This window comes from Canis lupus, chromosome 1, assembly GCF_011100685.1.
Source record: "Canis lupus familiaris isolate Mischka breed German Shepherd chromosome 1, alternate assembly UU_Cfam_GSD_1.0, whole genome shotgun sequence".
NCBI classification, from domain to species: domain Eukaryota; kingdom Metazoa; phylum Chordata; class Mammalia; order Carnivora; family Canidae; genus Canis; species Canis lupus.
Genome location: NC_049222.1, coordinates 5,376,856 through 5,397,180, shown reverse-complemented (window position 1 = coordinate 5,397,180; position 20,325 = coordinate 5,376,856). Strand labels below are relative to the sequence as shown.

Genomic DNA, 20,325 nt, shown 5'->3' with positions numbered 1-20,325 from the left:
CCTGTGGAGCAGTAAATGGAGCGAACCTAGTGGAGTCACCTAATGTCCCCGTGTCTCTCTTAGCTGGAGGATCTTACGATAGTCAGGGTAAGTGGGTTACCCCTGATGTAGGAAGCAGGTGAGGGAGATGTTTATCTCTTATTCCTGGTCTTCATACTCTGGCTCCATAAAACACAACCTAACTGCAAAAAAGTCAGACTCGGGCAGTCTGGCCACATGCCCCTATGGGAGGCAAGCAGGTGACAGAGCAACAGAGAACCTAAGGTCACTCAGGATAAGCTGAGAAAGAGAAAGGAAACTGGGTGCCACAAGAAAATGAGATGGTTCCCATGACATTTCATAGAATAGGCCTTGAAGCGTGTCTGAGAAGTGCCCTCTGTTGCAGCAGAGTGAACAGTTTGCTGTGGAAGGATGTGCAGAGAACATCAAGGCTCTTCTTCCTTTGACCTCCTAAGACACGGGAACTTGGGGCTTATGATTGTTCGCTTGATTCCCTCATAGCTTTGCAAGGAAAGCCTAGGGATCTCCATCTGAGAATCAAAGGCATAGGGCAGGGATAAGATGACTACTCCATGTGATGATGTGACATCTGGAAGAAGTCAGGAGATGAAAAGCAATGGGCCCATCCACAAGACCTCTTGTGACCAGGGAACATAAAGGGGCTTATTTGAAGACAGGCTCCCAAGTCCACGGTGAAAGCCAGTGAAGGCTGATGTTTATTTAACCAACTTCTGTTTCAGGAGATTGCTATACAAACATTTGAAATAATCAGCCTCCTCGCCATAAAATCCCAGAATTTGTTAAGGAATCCTGCAGTTACTGAACTCAAACTAGTCCCGCCCTGACACTCTACAAGCAATCCAGTCTCCCTCTGGCACATTCTCCACAGCTCATTTAATCTAAATATTGTCAGACATCGAGGACACCGTGGAGATTGGCCCAGCCCAGCCCCACTGCAGCCCTGTGCCCCTTCCTCACCCCTGGGAGAGCCAGGTGCCAGGCAGCGTAGGTTGGCTAAAACAGCTAGTCTTAATAGAGTCACAGCGGGGTGGGGGGAAAGGGAAAATACATTATGGAAAGACAGGTAGCTTGGCTTATTCGTTTAATGAAGGAAAAATCAAGAAATGTGCCTAAAGGAGAAAATATGCTGAATGGCTGATTCTGTGCATCTTACATGGAAAAACAGTCAAGGTTGTAGCCGACTTGCTAGCCTTGACTTAGAAGTCATTAAAAGGGCTATCCTTGATAAGGCTGGGATTCTCTGGCTTTGGCCACTCCATAAAAGGGCATCACGGTAGCTCTGGCTGTCAGGTGACATGTGGTCTCTACTCCTCGACTGGTCTGGTGAGCAGCATCCCCCCATCCCCCCCAGGGAAAGACAGGCTCCTGTTACCACACCAACTAGAATCAGGCCCTCTCCAGCCTGTGCCAGCCAAGACTGCCCATCAGCTGACACGGCCTGTCTCAGAGTCCCCAGCTCGAACCTGCTGGCTGTAAATTGCTCACATGGCCCAGAACACCTCTGACAGGCACTGCGTCTGTGCTGCAGGTTTGGGGGAAAAAAAAAAATAGGGCAGAAGTAATTCTAAAAACTGCTTGCAGCAATTGCCATACAGTTGGAACTCAGTGTGGATCTGCCCCCCTCCCCTCTTTCTTAATGTGGTCATTATGGAGCTAATGGTCTAATTAGAACATTCATGTTGCCCAGCACTGTGCCCTCCTGGCATTGAGAACTCTAGGTTTGCAAAGCCATAACTTTCCAGAGTCTTAACTCAGCGTTAAATGTAAAGAAGGAGTAGCACAAACTTGACTTGGAAAGTCGGAAGGCAGCTCAGAGCATCACATGCATTTCAGTGACAATCCCTGTAACCTTGGAAGAGTCAGCAAATCCCCATGTCCCTCGCACCATATTGCAGCAGGGCCTTGAGTCAATAAGCGATGAGGTTAGTGATGCATCCTCCTGGGGAGGTGGCGGACGAGGCATCCATCATGTCGCTCCCTCAGCCTGTTCCAAGGAGTGAGCCTTAGAGAGCTGGAAAGCTACTTCCCGGGGCCCATTAGGCTTCTGTCCCGTGGCGAGGTAGCAGCTGTCATCCTGCACAGAGGCCAAGGTGGGGCAGAGGGAAAGGCGGGTACACAAGCTCATACCTGGAGGCGAGGCAGGGCCTGGGCCTCAGAGCACAGAGAGGCTAAGCCTTCCTCTGCTCCTCAGGATTGGCAGGCTAGAGTCAGCCCTGATCGGGGCTCCAGTCAGGTCCGGGGAGGCAGTGGTCATGTATGCAACCCCCTAAACCATGCGGGGATGCTCCAGACACTGCTGCTGCATTTAGGGAATAACCCAGCCGAGTGCCCACTTTGTTACAAATAATGCACTTACAGGATACAAATTATATGATATGAATAGAAGACGAACAATATAGAGGAACAACACACGGAAAGTAAAGATGCACGCCACTGCTTCCCTCTGGCTCCATTTCCTGAGGGGAACAGCTGTACTTTCGTGTTCATTTTTTTCCAGACTTTTCTATGCCATCGAAGCACACACACAAACATGTATCTACACAATTAATGGAGCCTTACTTTTTATATAAATGGTAACATGTCATCAATGCCATTCCGCATTTTTTTTTCACTTCTTAGTTCTTGAATGTTGTTGAGAGATATATCAGTATATGGATGGTGTTTCGGCAAATATAAGTCATTGTAATCCATCTGTCTGAGTAACAGCACTGCATTCATTCCCTTGAATGCATACACCCTCATTCATTTAATCAATCTGTTGGTGGTAGACATTTAGGTTAGGTTGCTTCTAGACTTTTGTTCTTACAAGTGATGTTGTAATAAAAAAATCTTCTCATGTGCCTTTGACTTCTGTGCAAGGATGCAGGTAGGTTAAATCCTTAGCCCTGGAATTGCTGGGTCAAAGGATAAGTGCTTTTTGAGTGCTTGCAGGTGACTAGTTGCTCTGCAAAGAGTTCATACTTCCTCACATCTACCCATGATAGTGGCCAAGCTCACTATTGAAGAGGTGCCTCTTCTGGCCAATAAAAGGGTCTGTATCAGTAAAACGTTAAATAAAAGCATCGAGAAGGTTGACAAACATGCCCTAACCAATAGCAACTGGCTAAATACCTGAATCAAAGCTTAGACTGGACAAGCTCTAAGCAGCAGTCATCTCAATCAAAATGAAACATTTTTGTAGGTTAGAGTAGGGAATGAGAGCCGGGCACATGGAGAGCGGTCCATGGTCTAATCTCAGGGCGTGTTTGCTTCACTGGGATCCAGAGATTCCCCTGCTTTGTCTTTCAGCAATTGTATGCCACTGGCTAGATGGCCCAATCATTATCCATCAATAAAAATGCTTGTTTAATGGGAGATAAGTGCTATACATTGAATATGTATTGAGCATCACAAATATACCCAGGCTGCTCATTGCCTCTATTACCAGGGAGATAATATCTTGCATGAAAAGTTTTTACTACCTTAAGCTTAAAGCCAAGTAGGATAGAGACCTCATGGGGAAGGTTGCATTCATATATACAAGTGAAGACAACAAAGAATTATTCTTTCATTTTCTTTAACTTCTCTTTTGCCTTCAGAAAAGTAGGAACTACTCTAATTAAAAAGTAAATAAAATAAAGTGAAATAAATAAAATAAAATTCATGCCTAAATTTGAATCAGAAGTCTATTTCCTCCTAATATGCTTAACTAGAAATGTAATTAATTTTGTGCTGGACAGATAAGAAGCTGTCAGGCAGACATTTTACTCCCAAGATCTCTACCAAAGTTGTCAAAGAAGGCAAACAGTCATTACTTTATCCACAGACCCATCAAGAGCCCCATTATTTATTTCTTCAGTCATTTCGAGAGCTGAATGCAAATGCTTTCTCCAGTTGCTCCATCTAGCGGACCACGCGGACAATCGCAGCTCTGATTGCTCCCTTGAGGCAAAGCCCCAATACCAGAGAGCAATCTTGATCAGTGTAAAAATGACATCATTTGTTTAATTTTGATAAGTATCCAATAACAAAAGTTACAATCTCAGGTTGAACTAATACCCACCATGAAGATGAGTTTGCATTGCCCTTGGAGAGAAGAGAAATGTTGTTGTCAAGATAGCAAGAAAAAAGACTGCCTTAAGCTTGTGTGGTAACCAGAGTTCCCTAAAGAATCAATCAAGAATGTCATCAGAAAGTGAATATAAGATAGTTGGCATGGTAACTGGGACACTGAGGCAGCTCTTTGTCATCTGCACTCACATTCATTTAGAACCCACGAATCATCATCCCAGGCAAGCAGGAGGAAATGCTAATTAATAAAATGCCGTCCAAATATTATGTATTCCATAAGCACCATGGCTCGTGCTAGCTATACAAAGAGTGATGATTGGATAATTGCCCTGCTTTCTAATCAAATGATATTATGATCATTGCTGCGATTCCACAACCAACGTGTTCACTATTGTCTCCAAGTAGAACAAAATAACAAAATGGGGCAAGTTTGATAAACTCAAGCTACAGGGAAGAAGCAACAGGCTGCATTCCACTCGAAAGTCCTGACACAGTGGATCACAAATGAGATGCAAGCTTTAAGCACACAAGCAATCAAGCGTGCACAGCATGAGTCTAATGATTCCCATAAATGGCAGTTTAATCAAATGCTTTATTCCTGCCTGGAGTGAACTCGTCCACAATTCACAAATCAAATTTCACCAAGTTGCGTTTTTTACCTGGTGCAGCAAGATCTTCACTCTCCTGCCCACTCGAGGCCTTGTCCCCATCAACAGGGTGCACCCCCGCAGAACTATTTTAAACAGGCAGCTGGAATGGGCCCCAAAATCGCCACAAGGAGGATGGACCAAAAAGTCATTGCAGGTAAAAACCAAACGTGAAATGTCCTCTGTACCTCAGTTTCTAACACAGAAGAACCATGGCATCAAAAATACAGACTCACAATCAGTTCTGACAGAAGAGACTTCCTGTTGCAAAAGCATACAGACAACAGCAAAAGGGCACAAGAAAATAACCTCTTTCACTGGTGGCTGATACAACCCTGAGATGCACCTGCAGGCCCTGCTACAGAACAGGACAGAGGGAGAGCTTTCCATGTCTGCTAAAACATTTGTATGCCCACCCTGATGAAACAAAAGAGAAGGCACCAGAAGATTGTTTAGATCAATATATGTCTATATTTTTTATACTATTAAAACTTGAGTTTCTGAGGCCTTGTACGACTAAGGATACTTGTATGTAGAATGATTAAGATAAGCAGAGGATGTGACTCGAAAATGCTCCTGAGCCATAGTATTAGCCTGGGAGAGGGGTCCTGCTGTTACAAAGTACCCCAGATTAGGCAGCTTGAAGGGCACACCCTTGTTCCATCACGCAGCTGGAGCCTGCAGGCCTGAGATCGAGGTGGCCACAGGGATCCTTCTAAGACCTTTTCTCCTGGCTTGCAGTCTTCACTCTGTGTCTTCATGTGGCTTTCCCTGGGTGTGTATCTGTGTCCTAATCCCCCTTGCAAGGACACCAGTCATGCTGGGTTAGGGCTGACAGTGTTCAGAAGATGCCACTTTAGTGTGTGAATTATTTTGAGTTAAAGGTGATGGGAAACCAGAATACACAGAAAAAGCTCTTTACCTCCCCCTAACTGCTTAAAATAAAGCCTGTGTCTCCCCTTTTGTAAAGGAAATTTCCATTAGTCAAGGTGTCTGTTCCAGAAGGAGGATAACTCCCAGAGATAATTTTGTTACCTGAGAGACTCTCGTCTGCAAGGCAAGGTAAACTCTGTCATAATCTCCTCTCCCCCTACAAACTCCAAGCCCCTGTTCTTCACAGTAGCTCAGGGTGGCATGTGTCTCAATCATCTGGCCACCTGCCTCCGAGTCTCATATTTTTGTGAAACTCCCATGAATATGTGTATAATTTAAACTGATTTTTTTTCTCCTGCTCATCAGTTTTATGTCAACTTAGTTCTTGGACCAGCCACGGGATCAAAAAGAGTGGAAGAAGCCTTTTGCTTCTCCTGAAGGGCCCACCCTAAATTAATTACCACTCTAAAACTACTCTCTCCAAATACAGGCGTATTCTAAGGTCCTGCGGGTTAGGATTTCAACATAGGAATTGGAGGGGACATGACTGAGCCTATAGTCGTTCACTCACATGCCCTGGGAGTCTGGAAAATGGAGAGGGGAGCTAACTAAAGATGGTGTGGGGAAAGGATCCCTCCCCAGGAAATGTGGGGTGTAGGCACAGACCATCTGTCTCAGAGAGGGTCCTAGAAAGAAGACTCGGGGAATCTGAGTGGAGCGTGTTAGCACCCTGTCCCCCGGTGCCTTAGATGCAGCCAGGGAAGAGAGGCATGCACAGATGGAAACATGAGGACCTCCTAAGACTCCAAAGGAGTCTGGCTTCTCTCTGCCAATAGGACCAGTACTCCCCCAGATGCTCCCCTATCCCTGGTTGGGGAAATAGAAATAAAAGCAAAATCTCCTCCCAACCCAGAAGCCCTCTCTGCAAAGGTAGAAAGGAAAGAAAACACCTATATTATTGAGTTAACATGAAACCAGAATGTGATGCAGATCATAGCAATCCGCTAAGAGATCCCAAAAAGAGAAAGAAATCTCACCTGGAGCATGGCCAAGCAGATACAACACACTACATAAGTGTTCTCAAGGTAAACGATAACTAGTCCTCAGGTAGAGGACTTGACAGTACCATGTGTCACACAGAGTTCCTCCTAGAGTCCCTGGCCCTGGGGTGACCATCTGTGTTAGGTAGGTGGCTCTAGTTCAGAGGAAGAACAAGCTTCTCATACTTTTATGACAGGAGGTAGCTTTGCAACTTGGAGCAAGCTCCCGCGGGAGTTAGACTCCTAGCCTCCCCCAGGAACTGGGAGATGGGGGTGCTTCTTCCCTTTCCAGTGCTCAAGAAAGGCAATCCTGGGCATTAATGCTGGCCAGAGACCTTTCTAGTCTGTGAAAGGATTTATACACACTTCAAAGAGAGGAGAAAGAATTTATAATGACATGTTTTCTAAGGTAACTGATCTAAAACAAAAAGGAGGGGGTATAAGTCTTTTCCCTTATTTTCAACAGGGAGGCTTAAGCCTCTTCTTTCTAATTTATATTTGTCCTTTGCCAAGTCCCCCCAGGAGGCTGTGGGGGCCATGGACGCTGGCTCCAGGTGTGGGGGGGGCGTGAGGCATGGGCAGGATCTGGTGGGGGTCGGCTGCACCCCCTTGGAAAGCCCTCAGTGGGCACAGGTGGCAACACATCACTGCTTTCAGAAGCTTGAGTAGGAAAGAAAGATGTGACTTGATCAATGATTATTGTGATGTTCAGAGAAATGCCTGGAGTCATTAAATACCAAGTCTTATGCTGATCAACTTAGGGATGCTGAATAAAATAAAACTAGACGCGGTGTGGAGCCAGTGCTGCTGGGAGTCGGCCTCTATCCAGTCTGGTCTGGGCTCTCCCAGGTGTCTGCGGGGTCCTCCATCCATGTAAGGGGCTGCAAAGCTCCTTCTTCCCCAAGGCAGATGAGAGAGGGAGAAAGAGGTAGGGAGAGAGAGGGAGAGAGACAGAGGTGGAGAGAGAGAGAGAGGCAGAGATACAGAGACACAGAGAGATAGAGAGACAAAGAGAGACATAGTGAGAGAGAGAAGCCAATAGATAAAACCAGGAATCAGCTAGAGCATCCTCAAGGACATCAGGGATTGACAAAAGGGTTGTGCTAAATCAAAGACATTCAGTAAAAATTACATATTCTTTTAAGATTGAAGAGGGAGCTTCTGTGGCTCACAAATGTAGCTTTCATTATAAGCCCGTTGAATATATACACACTGGTGCCTAATGTATGTCTTATTCTCCAAACAGAAACCCAGACCCCACATACCTCTTTTAAAATGGTCTTTGCTACTTCTTGAGGATGTTTAAGATAGGAATCACAACTTCTAATTTATTTTGTGAAATGCATGAAAAATGTTTTGTTTTTAAATAAGATTATAAGTTTCTATAGAATAGAAATATAAGTTTCTATAAATAGAAGATATCTGCTTGCTCTTTCCCCAGCAAATTCCCACATATTTATCTCGGGACCCACTTAGCATGTTCAGGCAAAGCACTATCAGAAGACCCCATACCACAGCTAGGAATGAGCTGATGGGCTTAGACCCCAGCTCTCTGCTCACGACCACAAGGCCCGGGTCGTGATGTCTTACCCAGCCTCAGTCTTCACAATCTCAGCTATGAGTCAGGATGACAACACAAATCATGAGGTTCTCAGGAGGACTGATTGAAATAGTACCTATTTTATGAATGGTGGGTACTGAAATTATAAATATCCTGTTTATAAAACATCTAGTACAATTACATTAAACACATACATGAGCATCCTTTGAAAATGTGTTCGTTTACCCAAATCCTACCTCAGTGCTGTCTCCATAGATGCTGCTCAGTTTCTATAAGAACTGGAACAGACATACCTTGATGGTGGGGTTTGTTTTTGTCTTTTCTGAAAGTATGTTTTCTTTTCCGCAATTCCACATTTGTTAATCAAATCTCACAGTTTTCTCCTTGCTTTTCCTCTGACCCTCACCATGTATGTCAGTGTTCACTCACTCAAGCAACCACCGTTTATAGGCTTCTTTCTTTGAATCATCCCACGATTTCACGAATATCGAAATAACCTCATCTTCAAAGTACTGCGTGTTAAAATTGAATTCGGATAAACACAGCTACCTAAAATGTAGGTTAGAAAGAAAAGGGGATGATCAAAGGAAAAATCCATGTATTCTGAAACCGTGACGTGGATTCTCTGAACCTCATTGGGAGTGCTTAGCCCTGGGGACAGACAAAGCCATGGAGGAGTCTAAGAGATGGGCAGTAGGGTCTCACCCTCCCCTGACTTCCCACAGACTGGGATGTGAGCAAGGACATGAGGAGGGGCCACCAGTTAAAACATTTACAGGCTGATGCAACCAGAAGGCAGGGACTCTCTCCAGGTTTCCTGCAGCGCCTCCCTCTTTGTGAGGGGAGCCAGGCTCCGTGATGAATGGCCAGGGAAACAACTTCTCAATCTTCTCTGGTAGAGACACCACACAAATACTTTTTCCCCATATCCACTAGCCAACAGCAGATAAACAAAATGTCCCCTTTCAAGTCACTTCAGTGGCTTCTGTTCACATAGACATGGTGGTTTAAGCTCCCACTGAAAAGTTCCCTCTTCTAATAAAACCTTGTCCACTTGAAATAAAGGAGTGTTTGTACCCCCCCCCCTCCATGTTATAGGACATTTAAATAAGATATTATCTCAAAATGAATTATATACCTTAAAGTAGCAAAACATACTCACTGTTTTTCAAGCCAGCCATTGCATAGAAGGCATCAAGAGTAAAATCAACAGTGACCTTCCCTGAAAGCTTATCATCTGGAAGAGAAGAGATGAACACACAAAAACTATGTCACAAATAGTTAGAGATGACCAAGGCTTTTGAGACCGAGGGACTAGGGAAATTGATCTCCCACTAATAACTACAGACAAGTCAAAAGCAAAGCCTGTATTTTTGGGCAGGAGAGGTGTAACTGGTTCTGTATTGGTGACACTGAGTTGTCCAGTCCACCAGAGATGTTTGCATGAATCCTAAGGAGAGTGCCTGGGATTCAGCAAAAGAGACCAGAGCAGAAACTCCTAGTTTTAGGACAAAGATTATGGATGGAGAAAGAGTTGACAAACAGTTCGAAGAACCAGTGAAATCTGGTGACCAACAAGTCAGTGAAGGAGAGAGCTTTAGGAAGACAGAGTAACCAACTATATGGGGGCAGTGGGGTGGGACTCTGCAGAAAAAACTCCTGTATTTAGTGATTGGGGTCTACAGTCTACACAAGATACAATTCATGGCTTCTATCATCTCAGCGACATCCGCAGCCAAGTTACTGGTAAGTCCTGGTAAGCAGAGATGGCTCAGCACAAAAAGAAATCCATAGAAGGAGCCGGGCACATACCCAGCCAGAATGAACCAGTTTGGCCATTCACAGACTGGGAGGAAAGCTCAGTTTATAGCCAACCAATTTCAGGGTGAAAACATGTCACTAAACAGGGAATGGGGAAGAGATGCACAGTAGTCAACCATCACACAGCACTTCCACCATCCCGACATGAGAGGCTTGAACAACCTCACAAGCACAAGTAACAGTTAAGTGTATTAAAATAAATGATGACCGTCGAGTTTGGGGTATTTATCACTTGTGCGTATTTTTAATACAAGTTTACATTATTTAACATGTGATTAACTGCTGTGATTAAAAAACCAGCTCACAAAATTCCTGGAAAGGTAACAAGCGGTCCTCAAGCGTTGGTACAAGCTGGTCCTGGCACTCCACTGAACAGGACAAAATTGACTGTCAAAAATCAATGTTTCCTTTTTCCTGAGTAAATAGCCACTGCCCCCCAGGGCTTCTCCAGCCCCTCTTAAGAATCTACTGGATGTTCCTTTGATTTACCGACTGAAGAGACAATTCTTGAGAAAGGAAGGGTGTCCCTCTCCAAGAGTGCCACTTGCGAGGGTCCCCGCTGAGTGTCCCTGGCCTCTGCACACTGATCACTACCTACCCTGAATGTCACCTTACATTGTGGGCATACACATCTGTGTTTGTGATGAGAGAAACCCTAAGTACAAGCTACACACACAAAAACGTTGTATTTTCATTTCCCAGCACTCACCTCCTGCTCTGTTTCCTTTAACGTGAAAAGTCCCCTGGCAGCTACTTTCATCATCCAGAGCATTCCTTCCCAAAGACCACTGAGTTGTCACTGGAGTCTATTTCCTTATGCTGAGACCAGCTCTTGAAAGTGACAAAGGGAGGAAATAATTTTGAATGGTTTTGCTCAGAAATTCTGAATTCCCACAAATTCTATGTAAGTTACCAGCCAAGAAAATTGTCTCAAGCTACAATATCCGTGGGCCACCGTTAGTGCTGGCTAAGAAGAGTGTAAACAGTGGAGCGTGTCTCCTCGCTCCCAGGGTTCCAGCTTTATGGCCAAGCACCCAAGAAAACCAAACAAATCAGGCCAAAGAATGGTTGAAGAACCAGTGATAAAAATAATTAAAGTTCTTGGTACAGAAGAACTCAGTTATCAAGGGACATGAGTCAGTAGGAAGCTGAAGCCAAAAAAGAAAAAAAAAAAATGTCTGCCTTGGGGCATTACTGGAATTCTTGCTTACTTCAGGAAAGTTCTCTTTTCAAAGAACATCTTGAATCTGTAAAAATTTGAGCAACAAGGAAATGCAGTAAAGAGATCGTTTTGCAAGGATCTCTACTCGTGATAGCCTCAGCAATACAGTGCAAGATGGAAGTCGGTAAGGGAGTAAGAAAGTGGTCAGTGGAGGGATATAATAAGATGGGGGTCTTGTTCTGGTTAAACTAGTGGCTGGCTGAGTAACCCCATGACAATCGCTTCTCAACTCTGGGCCTCATTTTTTCTCAACTATCAAGAAGGAAAGGTGAAGATCCATAACGCAGTGCAGGGTTTATCTGCAATAGAAAATAGTTTTCATTATCTTTAGGATGGGTCCCCTACTGGCTGAAATGAAAGGTCTTGCAGTTTACTTGAGATCAAACAGATGAATCAAACAGGGCAAATTAAGCAAGTGAACACGTCTATGTATACATCCTCCGATAACCAGTCCTAACTTAGCCTCGCAAGACTATATATATTTGAAGTGCTCTAATAATGAGATACTTTATAAATACGCTTATAATAGAGAATATGAACAAGCAGGTAGGGGGAGCAAAGATCCAGCTGTGCAATCAGAAGCTGCTCTTCTCATTCCCAGAGACCAGCACCCCCTTGAACCACTGCAGACCCCTGCTTGGGAAGGCCTCCACCAGAACAGATCCCAGCCTCATACAGTCCACATTTTTATCACTTGTTCCAAACTTGTGTCAACTTGTGTCACTTGTGTCAACCAGGTGGTGCCTCTAAACATCATGATTTGAAGGCATTAGCCCTACTTCACAAAGATTAAATACAACATAAAAGACTTAGTCCTACTTGGGATTTTTTTTTTTTTTCTGTTTCTTCATCCAGTGTTGTAATTTCATGGAGTTATCATCTTGAGGCCATAGAATGATGATCCTGCTAAGATTCTTCTATCATTTAGGGAAAGTCAGATTTCACCAAATAGACTTTTAGGAGTCCCTTTCTGTAAGCTTACTCATAAAAAATGCAATTAAATGAGAACAAATGGTCTGTTTGTTCCAAAACCCCTTCGCAATATCAGGTCCTGACAGTAAGTCCAAGGGCATAACCCGGAAGTCTAGTCACCGTACCTGGAGAGCTCTTTCATGCGATGCCGCCCTCTACACCAGCTCAAGGTGAGCCGGGTCCTCCCTGTCTCCCCCCTGGCTCTGTGCTCTGTGCTCCTGTAAAGGCCTGCTCCCACCTCAGGTGAATCTGGGATAACTGGTTGCAGCTGCACAAGCTGCAGGCAGGTGACCTTGACAACTTTGGTCAGAAAAGCAATGTCCCTGAAATAGTGCTAGGGAAGAGTTTTGGGGAAAGCTGTCTTCAGAAAATGACCCTGAAGCTAGTCATGAAGGAAATCCCTCTTTGCAACAATTTCTTCAAAGAGGCAGGATGGAGGTAAAGGGAGAAGAAAATTAGTCTCTATGCACTAAAGCCAATGAAACAGGTTTAAAAATCTTACACTTACAGCGTATGACTTCTGACGTGAAACTCCTGCTGATAATTCATGGAGAATCATTACTGGCTGAGAAGTAGTGCAAATTAGTTGTTTTCAAAGGAACTTTTTTTTTGAAGTTTGAGTGACTGCAAACTGATTAATATGATCCCTTATGTCTTTTTTTTTTTTTTTTTTTTACCATTAATTCTCCTTAGATCTTCCCTCTGAAACTACATTTCGAAAGACTAAGACTGCAGATCACAGGCATCCTCCATTCTGAACAGATGGTCAGCCAGAAATCAAGTGCTAGAACATGGGTGTTTCTCCCGCATGTTGATGAGAGGACACACACCTCAACCTTTGGAAATGCTTCAAGATTTCCAGAGCTTTAAGCAGGCAAATGACACTGATTCTCTAATAGGGTCGTGAGAACTATTAGACATTAAATTGGCTGACATTGGTAGACCAGACCAAGTGCACATATGGACCTGACACACAAGCACCCAGCACCTCACACTCTTCAAGAGTGCACAGATCGAGGTTGTATAGTAAATTTTCGAGCATGAATTTTCCAGGTCTTTAAAAAAAAACTTTTAAGAAAAGTATATTGGGCTTTAAAAGTTTCAGAGAGGATAATATTAATCAGAAACTAAATGCCAGCATAGGTTTCCTGGGGAAATTTGGAAGCAACTCAAGCAGGTTGACATTTAATTTCATACACAAAGGCCTCATTCCAAATGTCTCAAAGCTCATCGCAATGTCAGTGCATGGTGGGAGTACGGGAGATGCCAGAAGATGCTGAAGAAGAAAGGGAAAAATTGCAAAAGGCTCATAAGGGAATGCCTATAACAATCCATGCACTTATATAGTAAGTCACTGATACAAACTTTAGTACAAAATTCCCACTTTTAGAAGAGATTAGTAGAATGTCTAACATATCTGAAGCTCATAAAGACTGAACAGCCAGCTGCCCCAAACTGTGGAACCAGAGGGGGTGCCCACCAGAGCTTAGGCTCCTCCCTTTGTCCTGAGCCATGACACCACCTGTAAGTGTCCCAGCACCCAGCCGCCTGTCGTGAGTGGATAGCTGATGGCGGTGTGGTGGGTAGAACATTGGATCTGGAATTCTAGCACCAGGATCTAGACCTCAAGGCTGCTGCAAACCAGCTCTAACACTCTGTGAAGCACTTGACTTCTATGAGCTGAAGTCCCATTTAGAGAGTAGAGATGGCAAATGGTAGGCATGAGAGATGAAGAATATCCATATCCTGGCACAAGGTAGACACTCAATGTGCTTTAGATTGATAGAATACCCATGTTCTTCTAGGAAGTCAGTTTTTGGCATTAGGGACAGGAATAGGCAAGATGTCATTGATGAAGAACTCTTTCTTCAAAGTACCTCCCAAGCAAAGTTCATCAGAGAAGTCCACAGGTGAGGACTTCTCTCTTGAGGCAGAGAGAAGATAAATAACTTGCTAAAGGTCACACAAGAAGTAAGTGCAAAATCCAGGATTCAAACCCAGGAAGGCTGACTACAGGGTCTAACCTCTTGACAATAATATAGAGCAAATATTATCAAGGAAGTTTAAGATAACCACTCATACCCTCGTACTCAATGACTAATTCTTGCCATAATGGTTTTATTTTAGGTCAACTAAATTATAAATGGGAATTTGGGAGAAACTGGGAATTCTGATAGGAAACAAATGTGATAAATAAGGTATGATGCACTTTTGGAGTCTTTAGATAACTAGATATTCTTAAGAATCTTTTCCTGGAATTTAGCAGTTTGAGCAATTGCTCTGTACCTTTGACTGTGAAAAGCTGTTGATTAACAGCTATTGGGGTCAGAGAAAGTAGGGGCAGCTGTGGACAGCAGACCAGTGAAGTTGACTCATCACCAGCAGAGCACACCTCTTCTGTGGTGTGATATTAATTTGGCATCCAGTTCACTGGATCTTAGGGTGCCAGATATTTGGTTAAATATTATTTCTAGGTGTATCTGTGAGGGTGTTTCCAAATGAGATTGACATCTGAATCCAAAGATTGAGTAAAGAAGATTGCCCTCCCCAGCAAAGGAGGTATCATCCAATATGTTGAAGGCCTGCCTAGAACAAGAACAGAGGAAGGGAGAATTTGTTCTCTCTGCCTGACTTCTTGACCTGGACATTGGTTTTCTGCCATTGGTCTAGGACTTACACCAGCAGCTTTCCTGGGTCTCTGGCTTGCAGATGGCATATTATGGAACTTCTCTGTGTCTGCAAACACGTGATCCATTCCTTATAATAAATCTCTCAGAAGAGAGAGAGAGAGAGCAAGGGAGAGCTATAGCTTGGTTTTGTTTCTCTGGAGAACGCTGACATGGACCTCCATACACATATTTTCTCTTGCCCACTTATAAAAGGACTTTAGAACATTAGTGCATTTACTATAATTCCTAATTGGGGCTGGGGTGGGGTGGGGTATGATGATAAGCATGTAAAATTGCTGATAATCAATTTTTTGGCCTTCAGAAAGTCATATTCATAAGGTTCAACTTGATTGAGGCTCTTTTTGAATTGATCTCTGCCCAGTGGAGTGGAAGCATTCCCCAAGAGCTGAATTCAGCCTCCTCAGGCTCCCCTCCATCACCCAACAATCCCCCAGGAGGCTGCTATTTCTCAACACACCCCAGGCCCCCATATGACCCTCCCATCTGCCTGATTCAAAACCCCTAGTCCTGCCTGGTAACTGTTTCATAACCAGGAGGAGCAGAGCTTGCCAATGTCAATCTGAGAGGAAAAGCAATTTTCTATCCACATGTCTTAAAAAAATAATTCATTCCTTTCATTTTAGGTATAGTTACCTGTTATCTTAGAGCTCTGTTGAAAATATCTGAGTTGTTTATATAGAAGAACTTCTGAGAACTTTTCACATTTGGTAAAAATGTGTCCCTTAACTACTGTCTATTCCTCTTCCATAAATCCCAAGTTCATTTTGTGCTGCACCCAGAGCCTCTCCCTCAGAGCAGTCTTGAGTACAGCCCCACCAACACTCATTAGACAAGACACACTCATAGTCCACTCACCTATCCTTAGTTGGTTTGTTGCCTCTAGTTATTTTAGCTTCTCCCTCTTCATGTGTTAGAGTTCCAGACTGAAAATCTATGGCTAATAAAAATCTGTGAAGGAAGAATTCCTTTTCATGGGTATGACCTTAGTATTTTCTCTTGTGACAGAGGTATCAGCTCAGTACCCCTAAAGACACTGTTTAGGGAAACATTTGGTCCTCTGGCCTCTCATGTGAGACATATGCCAACAATTCTAGCAGCAGACAGAATGCCTTGCCCCATCCCACCTTGCTGGGGAATAATCCCCAGGCCTAAATATGAAATTGGTATTGATCTGATGCCATTGAATGTAAGTCTGCCATTTATGAGAGAAGAGCACTTGTTTCATGAGGCAGACAGTGATCTGTTTCACTTGAACAAGAAAGCAAAACCCAGCAGGTGAAATGAAAGATTTTATTTTCTATTTTTGAAATAAAAATAGCACAGGGCTCTCCATTCCTTCCAGAATCATCTCTACTAGAGGGGGGAAAAACAGAGGGGTAGATTTTCTAGATACAATGGGACTGGCTGGGGTGCAACCCAGGTGGTCCTGTGGACAGGGATCACTATTACAAACTGACTTGAATACCTGAAGCCCAAGAAGTAGGCCACATAGGAAGGAAGCTGTCACAGACTGTGGTGAGACCCCACCCCATACCCAACATTGGGTCTGCTCTATGTATCCTATGAATGGAGATGAGGATAGTGTTATTGGTCCTTTTATCAATCTTCTTTATTCTTTCCCCATCTTGTCAATGGTTTGTTTGTTTGTTTGTTTTGGATTTACAAATGACATTTAATGTCCACTTAAAGGACTCACAAAATTGCAGAAAATGAAATAAAAATAAGAAGAAAACATGATAGCTATTATAGATTGAATAAGGTATATTGGGCCTTAACCCCCAGTATCACCCAGTCTGACCTTACTTGGCTACAGGGTCTTTGCAGAGGTAGTTGAGTTAAAATGAAATCATCAGTGTCAGTCTTTTTTTCTTAAGATTTATTTATTTATTCATGAGGGACAGAGAGAGAGAGGCAGAGACACAGGCAGAGGGAGAAGCAGGGTCCTCGCAGGGAGCATGATGTGGGACTCGATCCCAGGACCCCAGGATCATGCCCTGGGCTGAAGGCAGATGCTCAACCACTGACCCACCCAGGCGTCCCAAGGGTGGATCTTAATCCACTATGACCAGTGTCCTTATAAGACAAGGAATCTGGACACAGACATACATAGAGTTAGAATGCCCCATGAAGATGAAGGCAGAGATGAGAGTGATGCTTCAAACAGAAAGAAATACCAAACGCTGCTAGCTAGCCCCAGAAGCTAGGAGAGAGAGAAACATGAAATATATTCTTTTTCACAGCCCCAGAAGGAACCAACCTTCTGGAACCTTGATCTTGGACTTCCTACCTCCAGAACGGAGACAATGATTTGCTATCCTTTGGACCAGCCAGTCTGTGGCACTTTGTTATGGCAGCCCTAGCAAATTAATAGAGTGCCTATCATAAAATAAAAGGGGTATCCCTGGGTAGGCACATTCTCAATGGAGGAGATATAGTAGAGGGCAATGTATCTTATTCACTCATTGATCAAGAATTGGTTTTGTGTGCTGGGTTGTTGAATACAGCTATGAATAGGACGTCACAGGTCTTCCTTCACGGAGCTTTCAATCAGTCATGGAAGATAAATATGAAACATGTACGTACAATCCACTGCCTATGTCCAAAGAGTTAGTTTCAAAGCTTGCAAGTCATCCCAGGAAACACTGTGAATTTATGACGAATGGTGCCAAATTCCCTGCGTCCATCTTGAATATGAAAAAACAGAGATGATTATTTCAGGATTTAGAATATGATTTTCCTCAGAAACATGTGCCAGTAACTCTACAGCCCTATAATTTCAAGCAATCAAAAGTTATAATTAAGTGTCTGCACTTCCAATTCCAAGGGAGAAAAGTACACAGAGTTCTTGATTTAGTGGTGGAAGCCAGTTAAATGAGCCTCTGGTTTGCATTAAGAAGCTGAGCAGTGTGGCAGCCAGAATCCAGGTCTAGAAGCCCATTTTGTGTCCACCTTCATGGCTTCTGGGTCATGACCAAGACAACTCACCTTCTGGAGTCTCAGTTTTCTTGTGTATAAAAAAGAATTATCTTGAAGATTAAATGCAAAACGTGCTAATAATTTTTTGTAAAAATATAAGCACTTTAATACACACTTTATTTTTATGTTGTAAAGCAACAATTGACAAAGCATTCTCCAAGACATGAACTCATCCAGTCTTACCAGCAACTGTATGAAGACAGCCCCATCAACTATATTCTATGCAAGAAATCTATGGCCCCAATAAATGTCATCATTCACCCAAAGTCAAACAATAAACGCAAGAGAAGAAATCAAACCTAGGTGCCCCTACTTCACATTTCAAGTGTTTCATTGCCCACCCCCTGCTGCTTCTCATCCAATCCGGTTTCCCTCATTCATTCATTCATTCATTCATTCATTCAAGCATTCGTTATTTTTGGTGCTTATTGCTAACCTACAGGGGCTTTTCCCAACATTCTCATGGTCACCCACCCAAAGAAACAGAATCAGGGCATATCGCTAATGATGGAGCCTGAGAGCTCATTGGGAAAATGCCAATCTAACAAGAGATGGATACAAAAGAGGCACTAATCTTGGGAATGGAGCACAGGGAAGCAATAGTGACACAGGCCCTGGAGGCAGGAATTATCCAGAAAGGAGGCTGTTCTTGATAGCTGGAAGAGTTTTGCCTGGCCGCATCTGTTCTTCAGGCAGCATGTCCCACAACTGGGCCACAGAGACGCAACCCCTCTCACCAGCCTTACTTGGTTGGGAGTGTTTCTTCACATTATTCTTCTCCTTGACTCTAATATTTTTTTACTCATCAAGCAATCTTCAGATCTGTAATTTGGTCTCTTGAGTGAATTCTGGAAGGAGGCCTTGCAAATGTCTGATCATTTTATCCCTGATTAAAACACTTCAATGCATCCATATCACCCCACAGAATGAAACATTCTCATCTCTCTTTCAAAGGCCATGATGATAAGACCCATCCTCTCTCTCCAGGCTGGTAGCTCCCCACACCCCACCACATGAAATCTATGCTCAGACACGCTGAACACTACCATTCCTCCCAACGCACCATGTTCTCTTCAGACCCAGGTCTCGGGACATACTCTCTTCTCCACAGGGGCTCTCCTCTGGAACTTACCTCTCAACCCCACACCTCCTCTGAAGACCCACAGCACCTGGACATAACTCCACGTTGCCTTTGGTTTATCTATCCCTCTGTCCCCCTGAAATGTATGCAACTTGAGGGGAAGAAGGTCTTATTTATTCTTATATCCCCCACACACTTTGTCACCCAGTGTGTAACAGACACTATGCACAAGTGTTTGACAATGAGCAAGCCCTGAGCCAGATCCCTCTCCCACTGTGAATCAACAACCCATCCTAATCCCCCAGACTGCTACCCCCATACAGGCAGACTTCTGCCCTGGCATAACTCGAGAGCCCTGCGGTGGCCTGACAAAGACACAGACACACAAAATGTGAAGCTTGTCCCCAAGCACCCACAGCTGAGCTTCAAAATCAAACTATTGCAACAAGAAGAAATTAAAACCACAAATGGCACAACCCTCAGAAGCCCCTGTGACCACCACAACAGCCTCATATGCAATGTGGAAATGCCTGCTGAAGGTGGCACTGGTGTAGAACCATCCAACTAGAGTGAGCGCAAGGGGCCCCCCAAGTTTACAGTGGGCACTGGCCACCGTTTCATGTTTGGGAGATCTGTGGCTCCTGACAGCAATTCCCCTTGGTGGAAGACAAAGGCAGCCTCTGCTCAGATGCCAGGGCACAGTGCACGTATGTCTCCCAGAGAACTCTGGGGCCTCATGAAGCCCTTTCCTCTTCAGAATACAACTGAAGGCAACACAATCTATCAACGTAACTCAGTTTTCTGACTCATGATACACTTGGATTTGTTTGCAGGATCTTCTACAAAATGATTTTTAGGGATGTGGCCAATGGAATGATTGAGTCTTTGCAAATTATTTTTTTAGATTGCTGTGTTGGTGCAACTATAAAATCTACTACAGTCATGTTTTTGTTCAAGTGCACACACACAAAAATCTAAAACTTAAGTTTCTTTTTTTTTTTTTTTACAGTTTAAGTTTCTACAAGTTAAATACATCCTGTAGTTGGGATGTCTGGGAGGCTCAGTCAGTTAAGCATCTGACCCTGGGCCACCCTGTTGCAGCAGGCATCTGCTGAGTGCTTGACAATTTTCACAGTGCCTCTCTCACCCTTGCAGCCATACTCCAGTGTCCTTATTTTACCAGTGAGACACCTGGGAGTCAGAGGTTGGGTGACTTGTGGGATGTCCAAGATGAGTCTGTGAAACCTTTGCCTTTGCTTTGGACTCCTGTATCTCCCACTCACCCTTCCCAAGTGTCCCCTTTGTCCCTGCCCCTTCTGCTCTCTACCCTCCTCTTCAGGCAACCTGTGCTTACACACTGCACTGATGGGT

The 20,325-nt window shown here is 43.9% G+C and overlaps 1 long non-coding RNA gene across 4 annotated transcripts in view; it reads right to left on the bottom strand.

The window, feature by feature from the left end:
- Positions 1-20,325, bottom strand: part of LOC119875952 — a 53,477-nt gene that overhangs the window by 12,180 nt on the left and 20,972 nt on the right. For 2 of the 4 annotated variants that reach the window (XR_005353320.1, XR_005353318.1), the window contains exons 3-5: positions 10,723-10,844; positions 9,355-9,429; positions 8,429-8,741 (exon numbers count right to left, since the gene is read on the bottom strand). This is a non-coding gene — a long non-coding RNA (uncharacterized LOC119875952). Of the gene's footprint in view, positions 1-5,410; positions 7,524-8,428; positions 8,742-9,354; positions 9,430-10,722; positions 10,845-20,325 lie in introns of those variants that run through there. The other 2 variants (XR_005353321.1, XR_005353319.1) reach the window with 2 other exon arrangements.